We start from the raw sequence: 26,629 nt of genomic DNA, 5'->3' as shown, positions 1-26,629 counted from the left end.
GTTTCCATGCTCTCCACGCCTCTATCAACTTGGAAGCTCTCTCCCTGAGCCCCACACTAACCGGATTGTTAAGGAGGCTCTGTCACATAGGCGTGATCGATCATTAACTCCATTTTCAGCCTTTATCTCTTCACAAGAGAATGGGAGGCAGGGATGAAAATTCCAAGCTTCTAATTATGTCTTGTTCTTTCTGGTGACCAGCCCCCATCCAGGAGCCACTCAGGAGCCCACCCAGAGTTGCCTTATTAGGACAAAAGACCCTCCTATCACCCAGTATTTACAAGGGTTTAAGGAGTTCTGCACCATGAACTGAGGACACAGACTCATGTATTTTTCTATTGTCTCACAGCTGACAATGTTATTCTGTGTACAGATTCAAAATTTTCTGATATTTTTGAGAAAATGTTTTAAGAAAAAATATACTGCAAATATTATTAAGAATAGTGTATGTAGTTCCCCGCACCTCACAATCAACTAATAAATGTGTATTAATCAGCCAAACAGACAAGGATTTATAAATAAAATAATAAATTAATGTGAATAGGTAATCTATTATAAGCTATTGCTATATTATCAAATAAATTATCTCACAATCTATTATAAATGCTGAAAGTGTGGAAATCAGTAAGTTACAATTAACATTGACATACATAAAGATAAAAGTGAAATTAAAGATTAAGAGAGCTGATAAGGTGTGTTATTTTTGAAGTTTAAAAGTAAAAAAAGGAACTGATTTTATCTTGGCAGATTCACTCAACTGCACATTTTCTTGGTATGACTAAACACACCAACTTCAGGAGAGTTAATTTACATAGACCATTTTCTTCCATTTCCTGGATTTCTCCTTGGTGATTTCTGCTTGGTCTGCAATCAGTTTCTTGGGTATGTGAGAAGACTCCATTGTGCAGTAACTTAAGATAGAATTTTAACCCCCTTATATCATAGGCCTGATACTATCAAGGACATCTTTTGCTTTTATCTACGTGATATCAATTAATCCTTCTGATTATAGAGCTAAAAATAATAATAAAAACTTTAAAATTAGAGATTGAGAAGACAAAAATTTCCATTACTTATATCTTCACATGCAGGCAAGTTCACTTTCATTTATTTTCTTATTGAAGTATGCGTGGTAAAGTTTCATGTCAAAGTTACGGCATATTTAATGGTGTGAACACAGATCTGGTCATTTCAGTTATATATGCATATATATCACATGTAACTACCTTTAAAATTATTTATTTTATCTTTCTATATTAGTAATTAAAATGTATTGATGCCATATAATATAATTACTACCAAATTTTTATTACTCTTAATTTCCAAATATACTTTCTATAATTTTCAGGGTTTGTATTTTACTGTAATGAAAACTAACATCCTCTCCTCTATATTTGAGCCATTGAAACACAAACACACTTGGCTCCAAAACCCAGGCAGAAAGAATTAAATCAATTTGAGATTTTACATGTGCTCTTTTTGTTCTTTCTATACTTAATGATACAGCCTTAAAAGTTTTGATTTCTTACAAAAACTCCAAAATTCGATTACTCAATTTATTTATTTATTTGTTTTACAGTTGTTTTAGATCAGATTCCCTGGAAACAGACTAAATCCAGAGTTGCATGCAGGTGACTTGGTAAGAAAGTGTGTATTTTTCTTTGTCTTTTACCCCTTCCTTTTCTCTTATTCTCTCCTCCTCCTTTTTGTTTTCTTCATTCTTCTCATGCTTTCATTTCTCCTTTTTTCTATACTAAATTATTAAACTACTGCTATTAGTACTACTACTACTGTCATCACTATAATCATCAAATAAGATTAATTTAACACTGAATGAAGAATCATCAGGTATTATTTATTTTTTAAAACATGTTTTTATTGGTGTGTTTTGTTTCGTTTGTTTGAGAGAGAGAGAGAGGAAGGGAGAGGGATAGAGAGAGAAACATTGATGAGAGAGAAACACTGATATGCTGCCTCCTGCACCTGCCCTACTGGGGATCGAACCTGCAACCCACGCGTGTGCCCTGACCTAGAACTGAACTGAACCTTGACCTCCTGTTTCATGGGTCAGTGTTTAACCACTGAGCCACACAGGCCGGGCTCATTAGGTATTATTTAAAAATATTCTCACTATACTTCACTTTCAGTTTTTGTTCTTAGAATATAGTTCATCAAAGGTGATTACTAGCCCGGCCGGGTGTGGCTCAGCGGTTGAGCGTTGACCTAGGATCCCAGGTGATTGGGGTTCGATTCCGGGTCAGGGCACATGCCCGGGTTGCAGGCTGCAGCCGATCAATGACTCTCTCATCATTGATGTTTTTCTCTCTCTCTCTCTCTCCCTTCCTCTCTCTGAAATCAATAAAGATATATTTAAAAAAAATGATTACTATTCGTTTCTAAAAATATTAAGAGCTATGATATAATTATTACTGATGTGGATATGTACTTATATACCTATGAAACCAAATCTTGGGATTGATAGAAGAAAGAAGCAGAAGGGAAATGTGGGTGCAGTCATCTTTAAAAGTATGTTTATTATGTTGAAGCAATCAGGTTTAAGAGATATAGGGGAGTTTGTTGTAGGCATGTCTCAACATAATTTAGTACAGAGATACAATTATATACACATGTCTACATTAAGGCAATGGCTTAAATGCTTTGAAAAATAAAATATTAAATAAATAAACACAAAAAAACAACAGGAAATCAATCAATATAAGGTGAAAGACATTGTTTTTTAAAAATATGAGTAAATGCACTGTCCACTTAAAGGTTTATATATGTTTTTGGTTGGTTGTAAATTGAGGGAAAACAAACTCAGATATTAAGTTTAATTGCTATGGGTTTAATTGGTTAGTTAAGATCAAGTCACATCCTACATTTATAAATTCTTCCTTTGCCTTTTATAATTAATTCATCTGGAGAATTTCACATGCATTTTTATAAATTCCAATAGAAGGAGAGATGTCAGGAAAGTTCTAAAAGCTTGGTTTTCTAAATGTGGCTGAGTGTTTTAATGTGATAAAAATGGTTGACAAAATAATTATGGAATTCATTTTATTTCTTTTAAAATACTTTGACATTGTTCTGTTGTTCTGTTATATAGCTATAAATTATCTGGTTGTAGTACTTTAATATGTTCATGGGCATTCTCAATCAATATTATAATGATACAGAAAAACTAACATGGTTGAGCTATGCAAAAATATGTATTTATTTTATATCTAGAAAATAAGTTGCTTATCTTCAGGTGCAATAAGCATGCATATAGTTAACTGACTGAATATGAAATAAGCAAATGGTTTAAAATAATTTGGGAAGTAAAGAAATTTGGCTGATTTACTTCTTTCCGAAGCCCTGGTTAGTTAGAATCCAAACAAAAGCTATGCTTTATTTCAACCTGGTATTGAAGTTGTGGTACAAAGATTTTCTTCACATTTTCAGGTGGACAATTTATTTTTCATGTGTGAGTGAGAAACACAACTTAAATACATTAGATAATGGACCCATGGCTAATTTTAAAATCAGATAATTGGGCTGCACTTATTTGTGCTGTAGACTGAACAAAGATGCAGCGCTTGGATGATTGATAGTGAAACAAAAGGCACAAGGATTTTTGGCAAGAATATCTGGCGGATGCAGTGGGCTTTTAACTATTATGCCATTAAAGTGAATTGGCTCTTCTTATTTTTCTATTTCATTTAAAACTTCAAAACAGTTTCAACAATAGTGAGAAAGCCATGTCAATTTCCAGTCTAAAAGGCCTAACCCAGCTGCCTTCTGAGCCATATTATAACATCTCCAAGGATAGAGAGGGCTTGTTATATAATTTGTGGCTATCCACAGACATAAATTAGATCCGTGTTTAATGATCCACATCTGCCCCACAAGTTGAGAGTGTTAGGGGTTTAATGACAATCATCCGATTTATTTTAAAAGAGTGAATAAAATGTATGCAGTAAAAGAAGAACTAGTATTATGTACCTGTTTATGCATTTCTGACTACAGGGAGGCCACATTTGTCCAGAAGAGGAAATCAAATTTCAGGGGCTCTAACAGTTAATAAAGGAAACCTAGCCAATTCTACAGTTTCAAACCTGAGAAGGCAAGCTTGTAAACTGGCTCCCTCACTCCCTCTGCCACTCTGGTGGCCGGAATATTACATTAAACACAGTAGTTACTCAATAAACACTGACTAAATATGTGATTGCGTGGAAGACTAAGATATGAACACAGAGAAGATGGAAGCACATATTTCTTGGTCAGATGGTGGTCTGGGAACTTTCTAGCTCCATTTAACCTAAACAAAATAATTTAAGCCTTTTTCTTTTTTTTTTTTTCATTTGTAATATGGGGTGAGGATGTGCTGGGAAGATTAATGACACAGACACAGAGCACTTAGCAGAGTAGTTACTTAGTAATAGTTCCTTTCCTCGTTATGGTCTCAATTTTTAAGAAATGAATTTTCATCTGTGTTAGTGTGCATTTGTAAGCATTTTGAAATCTCTTTATTACTAGGTAAATATATAGAATGCTCTAAAGTGCTCTGATACTATAAAATAGAATATGGAATGCTCTAAACACTTCAGGTTCGCTTTATTTTGAGGATTGTTTTCTTTTCTTAGTTTGCTTTCTATGATTTACTGAGAATTTTGAACATCTTCTGAAAGGAAATTCTTTATTTCCTAACATTTAAAGAGGGTATATATTGTGTCATAAATTCAAATATATTTCTGATTATTTAATTTTTAGAAAAGTAATTTCCTTGAGAATTTTTTCATTATTTTTGTACTAGCATTCATTTCTACCCAAGTTCCTATATAGAAAATAAAATAAATGTTCATTTTTGTTCTGGAATCAGTTGCAACCATGATTTTATCCCTAGTTTAATCTCAACATTATGTAATTGATTTTATGGGGAAAACAAGCATCTGTACAATTATAAATGGGATAATAAAAATACACATATTATCGAAAATACTTCTGGCATAATAAATAATGGACAGATCAACTGTGTGATTTTCTGTAGACTATAATAGCTTTAAAATAAAAACATCTATATATGGTTGACATCCTTTATTTTTTTTAATTAAACCATCATTTCTAGAAACAATGCATTTTCTAGTGTCTTAGCACTCTTGTAAAGTCTAGACAGATATTAAAAAATATCTATAAGGAAACTCACCCAGAGGGGGGGAAATGTACTATTGTAAAGAATTGGAAATCAAAAACAAACAAAAACAGGATCAGGCTTAGGAACGTGTCTTCATGAAAATATGTTTAAAATTTTAAATACAATTAGCTGAAGTAGTCCTTTTTAGGTCCAAAATCATTGCCTTATATAGAAAAGAAGAGGAGCCCGAACTACTTCCTGTGGGTGTCAGTGTCATGAAGCAGTGACCCTTATTAGCTATAACCTGAGATCTCCAGATTCATAAATGTGGTTTGTCAGTCAGGGGAAGGATTTCCTTAGGCAAAGGAGACAGAAGACACAGGAGACTGAAAATCATTTCCTCATGACCATATTTTGAAGCAGATAAAAGCACTTCCTCCTAGGAATGGGAAGTAGAAACTGCTTTGACTCGTTCCAGCCAGTAGTCATTCATTCCTTAAACCACGAATTCATTCAAAATACAGTTTTCAAGCACCATGGCTGATAAGCAGAGGAAGTTTAGTGCTAAGCAAGAGAAATACAGCCTTCCCCCCATGGGAGTTATGAAAGAGTGAAGATATAAAACAAATAATCACATTTAACAAAAGTTATTGCAAGTGTGCGATGTGTTTATAAGACATGTTTCAGATGCTGCGGAGTGCCCATTTGCAGAGTGGGATGCAGTTTCACGTGGGACACAGGGAAAGCCTCTAGGAGAAAGTCACATTTACGTTGATCTTGGGAGCAAGGAGAAGTTCTTCAGAGGACAGCATGGGCGTGATTAAAAATACTAAGGAAGGAAAGAGTTGGTAGGGCTTTTGGGTTTTGACTCTGTCTTTTCCCATATGTTGGAGGCAGAGTTTATCAAAATCATTCAGTTCATGGTGCATTGTTACGGCTGATCCTTCCCAAGCCCTCTCTTGTTTTATTGACATTCCTCAAACTGGATGCACGACTCCAAAAACGCCCGATTATATGCAGACATTCTGAAAGGTGTGATATCCCCTCTTTTGTTTATATATTTTAAAGTGTGCTTCAATATTTTATAAATGTATCTTCTCAATTTACATACATTATATTTTCTTTTACATTACATAAGCTAATACATCATTTTCTTACTTTTTTCCCACTTCCCAATTTATTTTCTGATCCATGTTGCTTTGCGAAATTGCGATCTGATAGTCTTCATTTCTACCTAGGGCTCAGGGGTATCCTCTAGACTTTGCTTTTCCTTCCCCCAGTGATACGCACATTGATTGTCTTTAACACCGTGATGAAGTTCTTTTCTCTCCCTAATTTTCTATGCTATGTAACACATTACCACAGACATTACAGCAGCGCAAGTTTATTCTCTGCAGTTTCTATAGGGCAGAAGTTGAGGCCTGCAAAGCTAGACCCCCTGCTCAGGCGCTCACTGGCTTGAAGTCAGATGTCGACCAGGGTTGCAGTTCTCACCTGGGACTCCACGTTCTTGTTCATCCTCACTAGTTGCTGGCAGAATTCATTTATTTTTGGTTTTAAGGCTGAAATGAACAATTTCTTGCTGGTGTCAACCAGCTAAAGTGACTCTCTCTGACTTTGTCTTCTGACCAACAGGAGAAAACCCCCTTCTTCTGTAGGGCTCATATGACTCAGGTAGGTCCACCTGAATTATCTTCCTATTTTAAAGTCAACTGTGCCAAATAACAATGTAATCAAACAGTAACTTCATCTAATTCACAGTTCTGAGGATTATGCTGGCATGTACAGGAAGGGGGTGAGAAATCTTGGGGACCATTTTTAGAATTCTGCCTATTTAAGGTGAGAATTCACTTGTATACACGACTAAGAAAGACATTGCAGGATCAAATGTTATATGAGTTCTAGATTTACTTAAGAGCTGTGTAACAGGTTTGAGGATGGCCATTGTGACCGGAGCACAGTTACCAAGCAGTAGATTATGAAAGATCAGGCTGGAGAGGAAGGCGGGAAACAAATTCCCTAGGATACTTCATGACTATATTAAAATTTTCAGTTAGTTAATTTTTTGAAAATTAGTGAAATTGAATTAATCTTAGTTCATCCTATAAATCATGCATTAATCATTTATTCTACCTTTAGAGTTTTGGTGAACACTAGAAAATATAGTGTTGATATTTTTTCTCCCTGGTGCCTATTCATTTCCTTACAATTTAATATTGATAGGTGCAATGAATGCCATCTGTCCCTAGCTTTTCTTTTCCTCTCTTATTTTTCTTTTGTCAGCAAACTCCTGAAAAAATAGAAAATAAGGACATTTTATTGACTGTACTAAAATTTATCAATTTCTTTTTTTACCTGATGAGCTATTTCTTTGTTCTTTTTGTGTCCTCATACCATTTTGCTAAGAGTGGTTGAAAAGGTGACTTAAAATATCTAGTTTTTAAGTGGACCTTATGTATAAATTTTGTTACAATATGGGGAGCGGCACCAGCAAGATATTAAGGATATGCTTAATTATATGATAATATCTAGTCTAGTAGAGTTCAATCATGATTTCATATTTGCATTTGTGTTTTGTATTGTCTTTTGTTTAAGACATGGGAAATAAGACAGATAGGTAGTTGAATTTGTAAACCATTTAGAGCAATATAACACAATTTATGTACAAGTTTCTAAACTTCTCATGAAGAACCAAAGGTAACATGGCCCATAAAAGTATATTTATTCAAATCGTATTGCAAAGAAATGTATTTTGTAGGTTTTAAATATACTTAAATAATTTTTGGTGTTTAAAAAAACACAAGGTTTTATTTGAGTGTATTAATACTCAGTCCCAAATTAATTTGTTTTCTGCTTGTCATGGTTTTACACATTAAAAAAATATTTGAAAAGAAACCTCCTCTTATCTCCATCCTGACCCCAGGTCCCATATTAGCTCTTCCTGTGGTCCTCATATGCTATTATGTCATCAGTTCGATGTTGAGCTAGGTGACTTATTAGCAGCATCTGTTTCACTGATGAATATATTGCTGCTCTGATATCAAGCTCCTTGTTTCTTAAGCACAACAACATAATAATCAGAAATTTTTATTTTTATTTTTCCCAGACATCTTATTTGAAAATTTCCAAACAAAAGGTATATCTGTTGATAAAAATACTGGGTAGGTGCCTGTTCAGGATCCAGCTGCATTGGAGAGACCTGAGCTGCCAGGTATTGGAGAAGCTGATTAAGACAAAAGCCAAAATAAAAATAACTGTCAAGTCTTTATTCACTTACTGCAATGATATAAGCAAAAGGCTAAACTGGAGATAGTGCCAACTCCATTCCCCCACCCCCTGCCATTTCATTTTTCCCATGGTATGGCTCTGGTCAAGGTCCAATTGGATCAGCATGACCAGGATATGAAGAGTCCCTCATTGCAGAGGGAACCCCAAACAAAGGCTCCTGAGGATTCATAAACCTGGGAGCCAGGGAAAGGGAGACGGGGAAAGGCCAGGAGTAGAAAACTAAGTACAGAGTCAGCATGCAGAAGTGCCTTTCAAATTCTCCCCTCTCCCTTAATGAAGCAGTAAATGCAGATATGCATAAGAGCAGGGCCAGCCAGAGGGACCTGAGTCCTAAGTGCAGTTCCCTGCAGAGATTACAGCTCACTGGCTGCACCAAACCTGGTTTGGAGAGGGCAGCTCCCTTCCCTGAAGCCTGCCATGTAAAGGCTTTGTGATCTCCTGAGGTGGGGCTGAGAAATAGCACATAGGTTTTTAGCCAGGAGTCAGACTTCTCTGGATCTTGGTACTACGATGCCCAGATTTCTAGGAGTCTTAATTCTTGACCAACTCTGGAATTTGCCAACTCACTGCTCCTAGTCACTGTTCCCCTGTACATGGTGTCTGCTGTTGCCAGGTTTCAGTGTCTGACACCACTCTTCTGATGAAATCTTTCTCTTTTCCTTACCATATACAAACAACTCTAATTTATTTTAAAGACATAAATCAATACATTGCTATATTTTAGCCTTATTTTAACACATAGAAACAGAAAAAGTATTTCACAAATATCTTTAAATCTAAAATATGAGCTCGTCTTCTTTTATGTTATTTAATACAAGGAACTGTGTTAAATGTGTTTGAATCAGTGAGAGTATTATATCAACAATGCTACATATATTATATAACAATTATATAACATAATATAAATTATATATCACAGTTATACAACACATATTAATAGATTAACATATATTATAATAATGCTCAATGTAACATGTTCTTTACATAATTTTTATGTAATTTCCTGACATCATGAAGCATTTAAAATATAAAGTTTTCTATTCAAATAGTTTGATCATAAATTTATCTTTATTAAGAGATTTTATGGAAAAAAAAATTCCCCAGTATAATGTACCATTACCTACTGGTAAACATTATAATAAAAATTAAATTGGAGAAGTTATAGTATCATTTTCCTTGGCCATTATCTTATTTCAAACCCCACTTATGGGGTTAATAACTAGTTAGAATATTTTTTTGAATGACAATTTCTTGTACTAGTCATTTGGAATTTGCTTTTTAGGTTTGTAAATATTTTATGAATGGCGGCCCCAGTGAGTCTGATTACAGTGGGCACTGAAGGCTAAGAGGAAGCAAGCCATGTCCTCCTGAATAAAATATACCCCCTTTTAAATATCACAAATGACATTATTTCAGTCCAGAAAATTGTGATCTTAGAGGAATGACGCTCAGCATAGCCTATGCGAAAGATTGAAAACTTTAGAAAGTATTTAAAGTAAAATCATATGAAAGTCTAAGTGAAGTTTTGGGGATGCCTTTGATTAATTTCAACCTTCTGGGAAAAAATACTTATTTTAAGATTTTTAAAATTTTCTTATCAATGAAATATTTTTAGTTAGAAATGGGAAATAAAAAACATATTTTAAGATAGTTGCAAAATATGAATTGAGAAGTGATATTTTGTATTAAGATAATAAAAGTGTATGTGTTAGGCTCCTTTCAAATGCCTGTATTCAGAGAATGAATACTATGAAAAGTTATTCTAATTCAGCATGTAGCTATCATTTAACCCTTTAATACTGGAATATCAGTACTTTCATGATTTTCTTACATAAATCCTGATTTTATGTTTTTCCTATCAATCATGATATATGATTGTTGATTAAAAGTGTTATCTAGGGCTATAATTATAATTTCAAAATCATGTTCCTAAACACTCTATTGTCCTTAAAGAGAGAGAAAGTTAGAGTCACACATAAGGAAGAATCTGGGATGAAGAAGCCAGGAGGGTGCTAAAAGCCACCAATGAAACATTATGTACTCTAATTGTTTTTGGCCTACAGAAATAAAGAGCCTTAGATTTGAATAATAGTTATGTATAATAGTATGCATTTCATAGTTTAGCTAATAGAAACAAAAGTACACTCAAATGATCCATCTAGATGTTACCAAAGACAACTTTCCTTACCTAAGTTGTCAATAAGCTCTTCAGACATGAGAGTGGCAAGAATTAACCTTTCGATGAGTCACACCCAGAAACGTGGTCACACTTACTTGCCTACTTAGATGAGCCCGGATAGGCCTAAGCAGGGTGATGCAGGCAGTCGGCTGTGGTTTAGGAGCTCATGCAGAATTACAAGATACCTCCATTTAAACAGTGAAAGTTTTCTCCATTAGAAAATTGCTTGTGCATTTTAAGTCAGATCTATATCCCTGGGAATTCTGAGCTGGAAAGTTTCATAATGATCCTCTAATCTCATGTCATTTTTTTTTTCACAGATGAAAAATTAGTATTTAAAGAGTTTTAAGACTTGTCAAAATTTATGCCTGATGATTCATCAAGTAGGTGTGATGGGATTTGTGCAGCTAATGAAGCTACAAAGAACTCCCAGAATATGGATTTTACCGATCTCTGTATATGAATCTTGCTATGATACAATATTGATCAAAATTTTAATATTGCATGGATTTTTATATCACCTCTTGAGGTTGTGATTAATAAAAATGTAAATGGATATTTTTTATTCTCTCGTTATTTTTTTCAACATTACCAGATATTAGCAAGGAGGCTAGAGGAAACAGTGAAATGAAGGGAGAAGGCTTGCTCTCCTGTCTTCCAGCATTTCGTATCCTCTGACCGGCTACAGGATGTTTGGCAGTTAATTCTGTGGCTTTGATCTGTAAAGGACAGGATTCGCAAAGGACAGTGATTAAAAGGATTCACTTAGGTAGGTTAGACCACACGACTTCTAAACTACTTCAAAACCATAGTTTCATTTCACCAATATATTTGTTTAACATTGATTTTTAAATAAAATATTTTCCTTTAATATGTCTAGTATAACCAACTCATGATTTTACTGTATTACTACACAATAATTGCTATTCTTTGTCAGACAGTTCACAGATGAGTCAAATTGCATCAAATAATTAACTATAGGCTTCTTACCTTTGTTTTTAAGTCTTTCTATTAATATATTTAAAAATATAAATATATAAGTATATAACTGTCTTTATAAGTATATATAAGTACACATATATAACTATATATGTATATATGTCTTTATAAGTATATATAAGTACACATATATAACTATATATGTATATATGTCTTTATTAATATATAATGTAAATATAGAAATCCATTTAATTGTACTTTTGGTTTGCTATATATTAATTAGCAGTAAACAGAACTTATACGCCTAGCACAAATGAGATTCCTAAAACAAAATTTACTTTTCTGATAAGAAAATTACTTCTTCTCTCCAGCAGGAATCTTCAAACTATGGAAGTAGTACATCTTACCTACTGGACATTCCATCACACTTAATGTTTCAAAAAAAGATTTACGTGAGATTTAATTGGACACTTATAGAGTGTTATTGCTAATTGAAAATGGTACTTGAAACATTTAATTTTAAGGACTGCTGATTTTTCTGTTTAAAAATCTCTGTGTAGACATAAGATCATGTTATAAAATGTCTTATGCTTCCAACATCAAGCTATTCCTCAGTTAAATAGGAGCACCTATATAACTATAGTGGCTTGCTATTAAAATTCATATTTCCATCTTTATTTGAGAAAATTATTTTTAAACATTTAATTTACAACTCCTAAGAACTTCAAGTTGCATTGTAGTATTGTCTAGCTGAATATTTTATATTTAGACTAATAAGTAAGAGGCAATTCAATAGTACTATTATCTCTAGTTTACAGAACCAACAAATAATTCAGTACAAAGAACTTTTAATGGGGTTGAGGAGTAGAATATTCTCTTTCAGGATCTGTTATAACAAGTAATCAGGGGCAAGGAAAATAATTCTTTTAAGTCTACAAAGAGTTACAAAGTATGGTCTGCAGTGCAAATTCAGCCTGTTGCCTGTGTTTGTGTGACCTGAGAATTTAAAAAGATTTTGACAATTTTAAAATGCAGTAAAAAAAAAAATTTTTTTAAACACTATGTGAGAGAAACAGTATATGGTCTACAAAAGCTAAAATATTTACTCTATGGTCCTTTACAGAAAATATTTGCTGACTCCTGAGCTGGTGTGTGGGTTCAAGGTCAGGCTCCTTACCAAGTGTTTGTTTTTGGATGAGTCACTGAGAACTCTTTGAGTGCCAGTTTCATCACCTGTGAAATGTGGGCAGTAATTGCTCCTACCTCATAGGGTCATTGTGAAGACCTATGGATTTCATTTGTACGTGTCTGCAAATGTAGAAGAAGTGGATAAATATTGGCCCTTGATAAATGTTTGGTGGCAATATAATCTACAAAATAAGACATTTGAGCCTTAATGACAGCAATAGAAATCTTCTTATTTTACAGAAACATTAACTTTTCAGATATTGATGACATGCTTAAACAACATAGGGTAAAAGTATAAATAAAATTAATGAAAGTAAATTAACTTTACATGTGTGTATAGAACACACACATATCCATACAGACATACACTTTTTACAGAAAAAATTTAGACATACAATTAAATTGCCTCACATCAAGAAATTTTTAATTGTGAAAGATGAAATATAAAGCTATAAGTATTTGCTATACACCACATATTTCAAAATCTCCTTTTTCTTAATGGTAAAATATTTCCCTGCCCCACTGAGGTTAGATACACCTATGGCTTTCTTCAGTTCATAAAATGTGAGCAACCATGATGTGATTCTTCCTGGGAGAAGCTTTAGGAACCAGACATGAATTGCCATGTTTTTTCTTTCTCTTTCCAGTAATCCAACTTGTGGCTATTCATTCCTACAGCCCAGAAAATGGAGCTGGGAGACCACAAAGCCAATCTAACCAAAATGCAAAGGACATATATAGTGAGGAAGAAAGAACCCTTTGTGGTGTTATCATATCATCTTCTCATCAAATACAACTCAATACTCCTTAGAGAGATTCACATATCAAGGTAATATCACGTCTCTACTCAATATCTCTGGCTCAATAAATCATTTTGTTATGGATTAAAGGGTTTGCTGTAAAATAACTTTCATACTAATCTTTAAAAGACTGTCTATAGGTTAACTTGAAACTTAGAATATTTAAACTTAAAGAATGTTTGTTTTAGAGTGAACATTAATAAATAAAATTTTTGCCTTCATAGTTTAGTTAAATTGCTAGTTATATTTGTTCTATTATTTTTGTCATAGGAACCAAAAAAAGAATCAGAAAATAGACATTTAGAATAGATGAAACAGGAAAGAGTTGTGTAGTGATTTTGGAATTATTTAATGTAACAAAAGAAAGGAAATGAAAGAATGACTAGAATTTAAATGTTAGGGAAAGAAAAATAAGCATATGTGAAAATATACTGTCCTGCTAATGTATTTGAAGTAAAGTTTTTTCTAAAAAGTAGTGAATGAAAAAATTACATATTTAAAAAGAGCAATTTAAGATATTTTATATAAAACAAAAAAAATTAGTTGATTTTTATTTAAACAAAGGGAAATAAGAGAGTTGATAGGTGTAGTAAGATCATAAGTGATAATATAAAACCCTCTTATGTTTTTAATTTTTGTCTTGTTGAGATTTTGACCAACTTCTCCTACATATATATATACATATATATCTTCATTGATTTCAGAGAGAGGAAGGGAGAGGGAGAGAGATAGAAGCATCAATGATGAGAGAGTCATTGATCGGCTGCCTCCTGCACGCCCCCCACTGGGGATCGAGCCCCAAACCCGGGCATGTGCCCTGACCGGGAATCGAACCGCAATCTCCTGGATCCTAGGTCGATGCTCAACCGCTGAGCCACGCCGGCCGGGCTGACTTCCATTTTCTTCACCAATGAAAACAGATATACAATGTATTTTTAGTGTTCCCACTATGCAAAAGTTTGGACTGTTATGATAAATTTGCTATTTCTCTAGGTTTGGGGGTTCTTTAACTAAAAATATCCTCTATTGTAAATCAAATTAAAGATTTTATTTCATTTTGGTTGTTGATATCAGCTTTTCATACTTGAGAAAGTGACACAGTACATGAATGTTTTCCCTGATATACATCCCACTAATTAGTTTATTTTAAAATATTTATAATGAAAATTGCTCATTATGCTCTAGTCCTATTTTTTCGTTACATGTCTTCCTCCTCTGCCATGTCATCTTCCTTTTTGGGGAAGTGGGAGAGGTGAAAAGTGAAAAAGAAAAAACTGGGAATGATCCAAGGTAACAAGAACCTCAGAAATGATATGTAGCATGAAAAAAATCATTAAAGTTTTCACTAAGCAGGATAATTCAACATTTCATTAAATAATCCCCTGAGGAACCATGAGACCATAGAAAAGCATGTTATTATAAATACTGTGACAGTGTTTTGTCTTGTATTCATTTTGATCCACTGAGAAATAGTTATTTTTTGTGTTTAGAGTTGTGAGACATTGGTGAGTTTGGGTCAATTCAAAAAAACAATGAGGACCCTGGCCAGGCGTGGCTCAGCGATTAAGCATCGATCTAGGATCCAGGCGATTGGGGTTTGATTCCCGGTCAGGGCACATGCCCGGGTTGCGGGCTCGATCCCCAGTCGGGGGCCTGCAGGAGGCAGCCGATCAATGACTCTCTCATCATTGATGTTTCTATCTATCTCTCTCCCCCTCCTTTTCTATCTCTGAAATCAATAAAGATATATTAAAACAAAACAAAATAAAAAAAAAAACAATGAAGAATATAACTTAGACTCTGCAGAAGCAGCTTGCAGCAATATGCTGGGCTGTGAAAACACACACTCATGCACAGTTAATTAAGCCATTGGATAATAGATCTGCTGTGTTCAGGTAAGTAAATAAGCTATTCATTTAAAATATTTATTAGACCTCCTTTGTTTTTATTCACATTCAAGGATTTCAAAGAAAATGACAATGTTAATGTTTTCTCTAAAGGATCTTCTATTATGACTTATTGTAGTGCTCTATTTTACTCATCTGTTTATGATAATGATGATGCTGGTTTCTCTAAGGGTAATAAAATGAAATTATATTCTCATTCCCTCGTGATAATTCTTTTTTTCTAGTCTGCAACATTCAGACTTGAGAAAATGAAATTCTGTGCTTATTTTTATATGGTGACAACTAGCATAGTCATTTTAATGTAATCACATTATTTACCATCTGTTCTTTGTTTAGCCCAAATTGATTTTCTATATAGTTCATTTGGACACTTGAGACAAATAAGCTATTTATTTGCGTCAGTTTAATATCTTAGCTACTAGAATATTAAAAGGAAATATTTTTCACAGGGCAATGTATTTCAAATGGCCTCTTGTGCAATATATTTTTGAATTATTTCAGTTTGTTTTATAGTTGCTAAAAAGAGGAATTATGTATATGTTTTATTATTTTTACAGCCTTGTATCATAATGAAAGTGACCATTCATAGTTTTAAAATAAATACTTTTTTTTGAGGGAGGGTAAACTAAGAAAAAAAAGATTACTCTCTATAGTTATTTTGTGATGGCTGGAAACTGTTTCATATCACATAAAGCGTTTCCCAAGTGGTTAATTCTATCATTCCATAAATTTAATTTGACAAAATTATAAAAATGGCTTCATTGTTTCTATATTGGACTAAATTTAATATAATATAGTATTATATATAATACATTGTTTATTTGCTAGTGTTGTGCCCCTTGGCTAAAGGCCACTAGGACTGCATATTTAGTCAAATAGAGCTTGGTTTACTCTCTGCAACAAGAGAGATTTCACACCATGGGATGCACAAAGGAATTTCAGTGAGAGTCTTTCATGCTGGTTTTAAAGAAATTAAGCCTCTGCTAGGTGATTTTGGAAATGGTTCAAGAAAGCCCTGTGTTTTTCTGAATTGGGTGCTTTCAGAAAGTAAAGAATAATTCTATAATTGGGAATCTTAATATTCTTCCCTGAATGGGAGAAATGGAGCTGGGTTAAAGCTTTAATTGATTAAGAAGTAATCATCAAATTGGCTGGGAAAAGAAGTTGTTTGGTCCTATCTGTGGTTTGCAGAAGGTTCTTGTTTTGTGTGGGAATAGACATGCTCATAGAACAATCTTTTTCCTCACTTGATGCTCTGTGAAAATGTTCATGCTCAACAGTAGAGCACCAGGACCTAGCTGTTAGCGCCAGACCACCTGGCAGCTATCAGGTTGACTGTTTTTCCACTTTCTTTTATGTATGTTACTATGATAATTGTTATGGACTGAATGTTTATGTCCCTCCAAATTCGTACATTGAAGCACTGGCTCCCAATGTGATGGTATAAGATTGTGGGGCCTTTGGAGGTAAGCAGGCTTAGAAAAGGTAATCCCATGAGGGCAGTGTCCCCTTAATGGGATTAGTCTCCTTACAAGAAGAAAACAAACCAGACTCCTTCCTCCCTTTTAAACTGGTGAAGATAAAGAAGCCACCTACAAGCTGGGAAGAGGGTTCTCACCGACAGTGGGTCTCCTGGCATCTGGAACTTGGCCTTCCCAGACTCTAGCACTGTGAGAAATAAATGTCTGTTGTTTAAGCCACTCAGTCTATGATATTTTGCTATAGTAGCCTGAACTAAGACAGTAATCAAATGTTTAATTCTTACATGTTAAATTATTATACAAATGTATGATCAAGATATAACATTACGATTTATGTTGACCTTTTGTATATTAGATTGATATTATTAATTAATAACACCATTAATTAGTTATCCATTTGGGATATTACTTGGTGTCACATGAACATTGATGTGGTGTTACAAGGAGGGATCAATTTTCATCTATAATCAACACATACTATTACTCTTTCAGCCAAAAAATATTTAAAAAATCACTCCCAGTCCCCCCCCACACACAGGAGAATATGGGTTTAAGAGAGGACAGAGAATGAAGAACATATAGGAATAAAGTCTACAGGTTAATGGAACAGAGCTACAGAGTCACGGTCATTTTAATTAAGTAGGGTACCAAATGTAAAAAAAAAACATAAGGGAAAGTAAATCCTGTACAAATAAGTTGTTAAGTATTCTGTAATTTAATGCTATCCTAGGTGTTTAAGCAAAGACACAGCATAGTTTCGATTAAGGGCCTCCGATAATGAGCGAATGCCATAGTTCTAATGATTAGGGCAAGAATGAACCAGGCAACTTTGTTTAAGGGTTGTCACTAGGTCTCTACTGAGCCAAATAGAGATTTCTATCAGAACCAGATATATATTTATAATTCCTTAAATACAAAATTTAATTTCTCACTACACCAATGTTTTCAGTCAGCCAGAAAAAGACAAATACTCTACTTATATGTGAAATCCAAAAAGTGTGGTTGCCAAAGGCACGGGGTAGAGAAGAAATCAGATGAGTATGGTCAAAAGAGGTACAAACTTCCAGTTATAAATGAAATGTACTGATAATGAGTTCCCTTTAGATTTTTTTTGATATTTCACTATGACTGAGACTCAAATATTTTTTGAATAATATTTTTTTCAATGATTAGGTTTATTGACAACAATAATATAATTATATTAACATAATGACAGAATTCTGAAGCTAAAACTACTGGTTATGAATCATCATATAAATAATTTGGTAGTTATTCAAAACAATCTGATTGAAGTAGTATTAGATATTATTTACTTAACCTCTTAAACCTGACATTCAGAATTTATTGGTTTTGTATTAACACAAGGTTTAAAATAGCCATTTGAATGTGTGTGTATTATTATTTTTCTTTTTTTTCTCCATGTACAATTTTAGTATGAGTGTTACCTAATTCACTGTCCATTAGATTCTAAAAACATATGTTTCAAAGAAAAAACAAGCTAATAAAAACAACGAATAATGACAACAAATAAAAGGCTACATATTTTAAAATCTTTGGAAATAATTGTAATTCAATAATACACAATCTGGTTTGTGGGATGCTTTAGAATATCTATACATCCATAATGCGCATGAATATTGTAGGTTCTTAGAATAGCTTTTATATAAAGTTATATTTTGTATTGCTTTACTTAAGGCCCAGATTATATGATGTGCTTCATTTCAGAAAGCAGGGACACTATTGTTAATTCAAGTCCATAAAGGAAACATTTGTTAACACAGTCATGGAATGGTTAAATAAAAAACCCATGGACTCAGACTATAGTGCAGTGAAGGCCTCAGGAGGGGGAGGAAGGGGGAAAGAGAGGGTCATTGGGGGGAAAGGGGGACATTTGTAATACATTCAACAATAAAGATAAGTTTTAAAAAATAAATAAATAAATCCACTGTAGTCAGTGGATCTAAGGTGAATTCTTATTTTTCTTCTTGCCTGTGTCTGATCTTGAGATTAGACTTTAGTTCTTTTGGTCTCAGGTTTGTCATTTTAAAAATGAAAAGGTGTGATTACATTAATTCAATTCATCTAGCTTTAAAAGCTAAATATAAATATGAAAATAGAAGGCCTAATATATATATATATATATATATTTATATTTATATGTTCCCTAATAATATTATGGAAAGATTTAAATTCATTCTCAAAGTGAAAAATATCCAACTAAACACTATCTAGAAATGAGAAATCAGAGTAGAGTACTCTAGATTAAATATTTTTACACTATAAATAGGTTCTCATTGTTTTTAAAACAGGATCCAAGTTTATGTTATTTTCTGACCACAATTTCTGTCAGAGAAAATGTAAAGAGGGATGGTTATTTGTCCATTGGAATTTTTTCCATAGAGTATTATTTCTTTTTCTGCATGAATAGCTGGCCTTAAGATTCATTCATATGTAAGATGTCCCCAAAAATGTATGCACACACTTTGAATAATTATAAAGGCAGTGTTTATTAAAATACATTTCATTTTCAAAATTGCACTATCAGCCTTGAAAGTGTGTATAGCCCGGCCGGGCGTGGTTCAGTGGTTGAGCATCGACCTAGGGTCCAGGAGATCAGGGTTCGATTCCCGGTCAGCGCACATGCCTGTCTTGCAGGCTAAGCAGCCATCAATGACTCATCATTGATGTTTCTATCTCTCTTTCTCCCCTTCCTTTCCTCTCTCTGAAATCAATAAAGATATGCTTTAAAAAAAAAAAAAAAAGTGTGTATAAATTTTTGGAGGGGCACCCGGCAGTTGCAACAATGTCCTGAAGACCTTTTTTAAATCACTTTTTATAGACAATTTGCAATATAGATATTGTAGGCTAACCTACCTTGTTGGGCCATCCAATTTCCTTCTTTCCAATTACTTTCATTGAGTCAAATAAGACAGCAGAATATAATGCAGCAATTAAGCAAATAGCAAAGAAACTGATGTAGTATTTAAAAATCTATTCAGATGTTGTATTACTAAAATAGAAATCAGTTTATTATGTGGAGTTTTAAAGAAAATTGCAAAACTCGTCCAATTTATATTCATTTGTAAAAGCCAAATGATTGTCCCTAGTAAGCAAACATACAGTACAATCAACACATAAAAAGCAGTGGTTATCAAAATTCACTCTTTATATTAATAGAAAGCAAGCAGATATCTCGAACATAAATTAACAAAAGAAAATAAATAGCATGTTTTCAATTAGAAATTAGTAGTACATCTTATATGTAGATTTGTAAAACAGGATTTTCCCCTCAGTGTATATCTGTGTGTAAAAAACTCACACAATGAGAAAATCATATATTAAAGATCTTTTAAAATGTAATGAATTAAAAAATATGGGATTTTATTTAAGAAAATATTATCAAAACCTAATGACATAGTTTATTTGATGGGAAAGAATTTTTAATGTGCATCCTTGACTCTTAGCCTGTATCTGTAAAACACAAAAATTCATCATTTAGCTGATCAATCACTAATTAAACCAGTAAAACACAATTTTAATCCTTCATATGTATTTAATCTTTAATAAGATTTTATAAGGCCTGAGAATATTAAATATTTGAATACAGTGACTATAATTTAATGGATTATAGATATTAATATGAACTATAACAGACTATAAAAAATTTACATCAGAGAAAATATACTATTTCATTTGATAATGTTAGAAAATATAATTGGATAAATTATGCATTAGAACCTTATTATTTTGATTTGAAGTAAAATCATTTGTTAATTTAAGAAAAATTATATGTCTTATTTACAAAGGCAAGTATGAGCTCCATAAATCAAAATTTTCCTCATAGAATATAAGCTCTGCAAGCCGTTCTTTGCCTGGCCTAGTCAGTCAGAGCTTGCCAAGAGCCTTAGCAATGCCGATGAATACTTCCAGTGTGGGTTCCCCCCAGAGTCTTGCTCCTTCAGTTCTGTTTCACTTTTTTTCTGTTCTAATTAAACCACCTTTCAATTAGCTAACTTAACACCTCTTTGCAGTTGGGTGATTCGGTGAAAGCCAAACCTTCCAAAGAAATACTTTTTTTTAGTTGGTAGAGAAAGAGAATGATAAAGCTTTTAATTTAATATATTTTTCTTTCATTCTCATTGCAGTTTCCCTTGAGTAGACATATATCAATTTGCCAGTGGGTGAGGAGGGAAAGCAGTGTAGCATAATTTTTAATTTTGATCTTAAGATCTCTCTCTTCTCCTTGGATGATTACACTCTGACTCCATCTAGTTCCAGTCTGCTTTATTCCCATGGTTAATAGCTTATCTTAGTCTTTGCATGTGAACATGCTAATCATTAGAGAAATTCTGCTTGCAGCTTGAGTTTTACAAAAGGTGCCTTTCCCAAGGATGTAAGGCAAGTGGGTATTGTTTAACCTCTTGAACAGACTCACATCAACTAGAGTCAACAGATTAAGAATAAAACAATCCTCTCTGACCCCTGCTGGCACCCAGATGTCTGCAGTCATCGGTCAATTTCAAACCCCTCCCATTTTCCCCTTCCCTTAATGTAACAGAAACCTGAATTCTGTCCTTTCGCAAGATGGTTATTTAGGATGCTAGTCCACCATCTTCTTGGCTTGCTGGCTTTCTGAATAAAGTCACTTTCCTTGCCCCAACACCTGTCACTGGCCTCATGGCTGTCATGCAACAACTGGTATGAGCTTAGACTCGATTACAGTACTTTCACCCTTTTGGTGCTGTTATCCACATCAGCCTATCTTTCTGTGCCTATTAGTGTCCCTTTATCGAACTTGAAACTTGAGAAAAGAAAATTACTGAGGAGACGTGAGGTCTTAGGTCTTAATTATCTTTCCTTCTAGGTTTCTGGCTCTCGTAAAATGAATAAGAACCACTAGATCTTAACCCAGAACAACTTCACATTGGAATCTGCTGTTGCATTTCTGAGTTACCTGATCTGGGATGGTTAGCATTATTTTTAAAATCTCCCAGAACAACCACTTATCATTATTATTTAAAGCTCCCCAAAACAACTGCATCAAAGACTTCATTGTTGTTACTAAAGAGAACTTGATATTACCTTGAACCATGATATTTCTCAGCCATCTGGGGGTGAACACCATAATATCCCCTTTTGTTGCAGTCTTCAGACTACCAGAGAATATGGGATTGAGCAATCACATTCGTCTAACTGTTGACACAGTCCGCTATGCCCGAAGCCAATTAAATGTTACAGACACCAGCTTGAGACCAAGGCCAGCTCTGGCCACATCTCTGTTATTCAGTTTTCTCTGTACACTAGCAGCTTTACCCAGGAGTTTGTTGAAGATGCAGAATCTCAGTCCCCACCTCAGACCTACTCAACTAAAATCTGCATTTTTAACAAGATCCCCAAGTGATTCATATGGACATTAAAGTTTGAGAAGCACTACTCTAGAGATCATCTTGATCGTGGCTGGGGAAATTAATTCTTGGAACTCACTGGGACTTCATTGTCAGAGTCCACTTAACAGCATATTGCATCATTTCTGGCTCCCTGAATTTACACTTGTGTTTAGGATCTGGACCACAGAAATATATCTAGAGTCATTCCTCTAGAAAAGCTGCCACTCTCTCATTGTCACGTCTGGTCAACCTCCCTAAGAGAGAATCCACAGGTGCTGCTTATGGTGGTTTGAGCCCTCGGGTCCATCAACTGCTCTCCCAAGAACTTGATTGTGACTCTTTCTGACATTCTAAGTCCTCTATTTGGGAATGGACTTTAGAGATACTTCTTCCAGTATGAATACATATGTAAAATATTTTTCACTTTCACATGGATGTGTGATTATGAATTTTAGTAGTGAAGAGCAAACAGTGAAAGTCCACTTTGCCATAAGCTCTTTGTAGGGCAGTGTGTCTGTTTTATTCACAAATGAAAGTTTTTTGTTGTTTAAAGTTTAAGTACTCCCTACAGTTTGGATCATTATATACTGGCTTAGAAGCCAGCATTTTTCTGCCTCTGAGAATGTCAGTTTCTGTACTGTGTCAGTGACATGCTCTAATTTACTATTAATTTTTCAAGTTTCCAACCTTTCAATCAAATTCAAAGCTTATCTTACCGTAAGTCCCACAGCAGTATTTGTGTCCCCCAAATTAACCCACCTCTACTCGAGTAAGAGTTTATTGCATATTTGATTTTAATCTTCATTATTTCTAAAGATTTATTTAATGTTTTAGAAAATTGGGTTTCTGTATAGGTTTGTTTAAAAATATAATCCAACTGGTAGTTTTGCAAGAAAGTGGTTAACCCTATACAAGTTTAATTCTTTTCTTACTTGTTCTGATTGCAAATGTAGGAGTTTCCTAATATTTATGAAATTAAAAGCTAAGAAAGTTTTAAATGCTTTAATGCAGCACAATTTACATACAGAAAAAAACTTAAATCCTATTTTGATACTTAACAAAAACTCATCCTTATGAAATGATGGGTCAGATTACCAGAAAATGTGTCAGGGAAGAAGAATAAAGAGATTTACATTTATTTATTAATTTTTCTATTATACAGAAAAATTCCTGGGTGATGTGCATAAACATGTCACTTGCACCTTTTACCAATCTTGATAGAGGTATTATCATTACAATTTTATAAATAAGAAGAGTGTATCTGGTTTAATTTTCACTGCTACTGAGCTTTTTAGTCACCCAAGTTTGTTTAATACTAAAAGAAAGCCCTGAATGTATTCTTTCATTCACTCACTGATTCATGGAAAAAATGTTTAAGTGGTTACTACATGCCAGTCATAGGATTAGCTAGGCAGGTGGTTCATTTTCTAGAGGATTCAATCAAAAAATAATATTTTGTCTTTAAGTGATTTCATTTGTTATACTTTATTTCTTTTGGGTTGGACCCCTTCGGGAGTGAGGAAGAGATGGCCTGGTTTCTTTCAGACTGGAGGAGGTATTTCAAGTACTGCCTGAAGAAGTTCTCTATAACCATTGGAACACACAAATTGCTTTGGGAATGTGGTTGATAGGTGAAGGCCCTTTACTTGGATATGAAAAGATTTCTTTTAAAACTTCATATTATGCTGTAATGTTTTCAAAGCAAAATGCTGACATAAAGACTCTTTTCCATTACTCAAGTTCTGTTTCCTCTAGGATGTTTCTGCAGTATAAGCAGCCCCAGTGGTTTTATTTAAAACTGATAATGTAATAAAATGCACATCATATTCTCAATTTGAGCTCACTTTGTAATATTGCATTTAAACTGTTTCAGATTTAGGATATGAATCTTGACAGTTTAGGAATATTTCAGTTGTTCTGGGTTCATCTTATGAAAAACAGAATCAATGATTGTAATATACCTCCTTTTTTTCCTAATGAGTATTTATGAATAATCTGTAAGAAAGTTTGTTCTGCCTCTCTGGCGTGGCTGAGCGGTTGAGCATTGACCTAGGATCCAGGTGATCAGGGTTCGATTCCCGGTCAGGGCACATGCCCAGGCTGTGGGCTCAATCCTTAGTAGGGGGCGTGCAGGAGGCAGACAATCAATAACTGTCATCATTAATGTTTCTATCTCTCTCTCCCTCTCCCTTCCTCTTTCTGAAATCCATAAAAATATATTAAGAAAAAAGAAAGAAAGTTTGTTCCAAGGCTTTTCTTGTCACCTCCCTACTCAGTTGTAATTTTTCCTATTTTCTCAGAGCAGGAATATTCATGCTTTAGTCACATTTTACTCAAAGTCATGCTTTGTCAAATCAATATAGAAATTGCAGTATCACAGTTCTTTTCAGAATGACTTAGCAAGTCAAAATACACCTTGTATATGTAATATATATAAATGCACACATATGTATTTACATATACTATATATAAAACATGACAAATGTGGTTCCATTAAGAAAATTAACAATGTTTAAAAAGTAAAGTGAATATCCAAGTACTTTAGATATGACCATGATAACAGAAATTACTATTATGACTTGACATGCTAATTCTTTGATATTATAAGTAAAACTTAAGTGCATATTCCTCTTAAGATTTGAAACTTATTAAAGAAGTCCATATTTTCTCTTATTTGCATAATATATAACATACACTAAGTGCTCAGTAAATAAGTTTGAATTAATAGCTTCCTTAAATTGCAGGTTAATGTCTATTGAATTATTTTTCAAACTCTACCTTTACAACCCCTGAGCTTCTTCAAATCTGGTAACCATCCTCCCTTCCTTTTGCAATCCATGCCAATAGGTCACATTTAGATTAGTATTACTCACAACTGCAGCACAGTTTTTGAAAAACAAATTACAAAAAATACAACATAGATAATAACTTTCTTTAGTACTGAGACCTAAAAGGTGTTCAGCAATCCCTAATTAACTCCTCCCAGTCCTTTCACCAGTCATTCCAAATACTTACCAATTCCCTTTAACACCTTTCCCATCCCCTCCTCAACTATAATCGTTTAATTTTGCCATCTACCTAACCAAGAACATGAAAACTATTAATAAAATATCCTTTAATTTCTACACCACTCCTTAGAACTTAATACATCTACAATAATGTCACCTGCCTTAATTAACATATCATTAAAAGGGGAAGCTGTCCTCCTGTCTGCTCATCCCTAGTCTATATTTGCTGTCCATGCCCTCCAACCACTTTAGTGACATGGCTTCATAAGCCACCTTTTATCTCGCTTTTTCAATTTCTGTTGAAAGAAAAGTCCTGGTGAGTCTACCTTTCAAATTAATTCTTGACCTTACATGAAAGTGTCTTTATACATAAAGTCAGTATCTTGGTTCAGAACCTTACTGTTTCTTATCTGAGATACTGTGTTGAATGTCTTGCTGGATCTTTATATCAATTCATCCAAGAAACTTTCCTCATCCTATCCTTATATCACTTCACTTAGAATGATTCTAAAATGCATAAAAAACTCTAACCCTAGTAAACCGATCTCCCTAGCTTACAATTCCTCCACACATCTATATTCCCGTTCTACAGACCCACAGTATAAATTCCAGAGCTATGAGGCGCACACGATTGTCTCTTACTATCCTTGGCCCCTCATCCTTGGTCCCTACAGTGCGTCTCTTCCACATTAGCTTCATCTGACTGACTCCAAAATGCAGCTTCTCTTCTCCACACTGCCATCTAGTCTTCAGGTCCTGCCTTGACTCTACAATTTGATTTTGAGGCCAACTCTCTGGGTTCCCATGCCACTTGTGGGTATCTTTAGCAGAGCACTTATGAATATGTCGCCTGCTTTCTCTACTAGTGCTAGCCCCTAATGAATAGAAAACTTTATATATCCAGGGTCTTGTAGAGTATCTGACTCATTTAAGTGCTCTTTAACTATGTATTGAATGATAAATAAATAAATAAATAAATAAATAAATAAATAAATATTCTCTGTAATGTGATAATTCAATTACAGTTATTTTCCCCATAGTGCACAGATCTAAAAGTCATCATTTTCCAAAATCAGAGGTGTGGTGAAGAGGGGGTTACAACGGTACAATAGATTTTAAAAAGTCTAAAAACAACAACAAGACAAACTCTCTATTTAAGCAAAGCTTTGGTTGGTTTTTTACTTCATCAGTGCTTTTATGTTAGCATTTAGTTCCTAAAAAACACAAAACATTGTAAACGCAAATTTCTTTAAAAGGTAATAAATAGGAATAACTCTTTTTTTAAATCCTCACCCAAGAATATGTTTATTGATTTAAGAGAGAGAGAAAGGAGAGGGAG

This window comes from Miniopterus schreibersii (assembly GCF_964146895.1).
Source record: "Miniopterus schreibersii genome assembly, chromosome: 5".
Classification (NCBI taxonomy): Eukaryota; Metazoa; Chordata; class Mammalia; order Chiroptera; family Miniopteridae; genus Miniopterus; species Miniopterus schreibersii.
Note: the sequence above shows the minus strand (reverse complement) of the source record.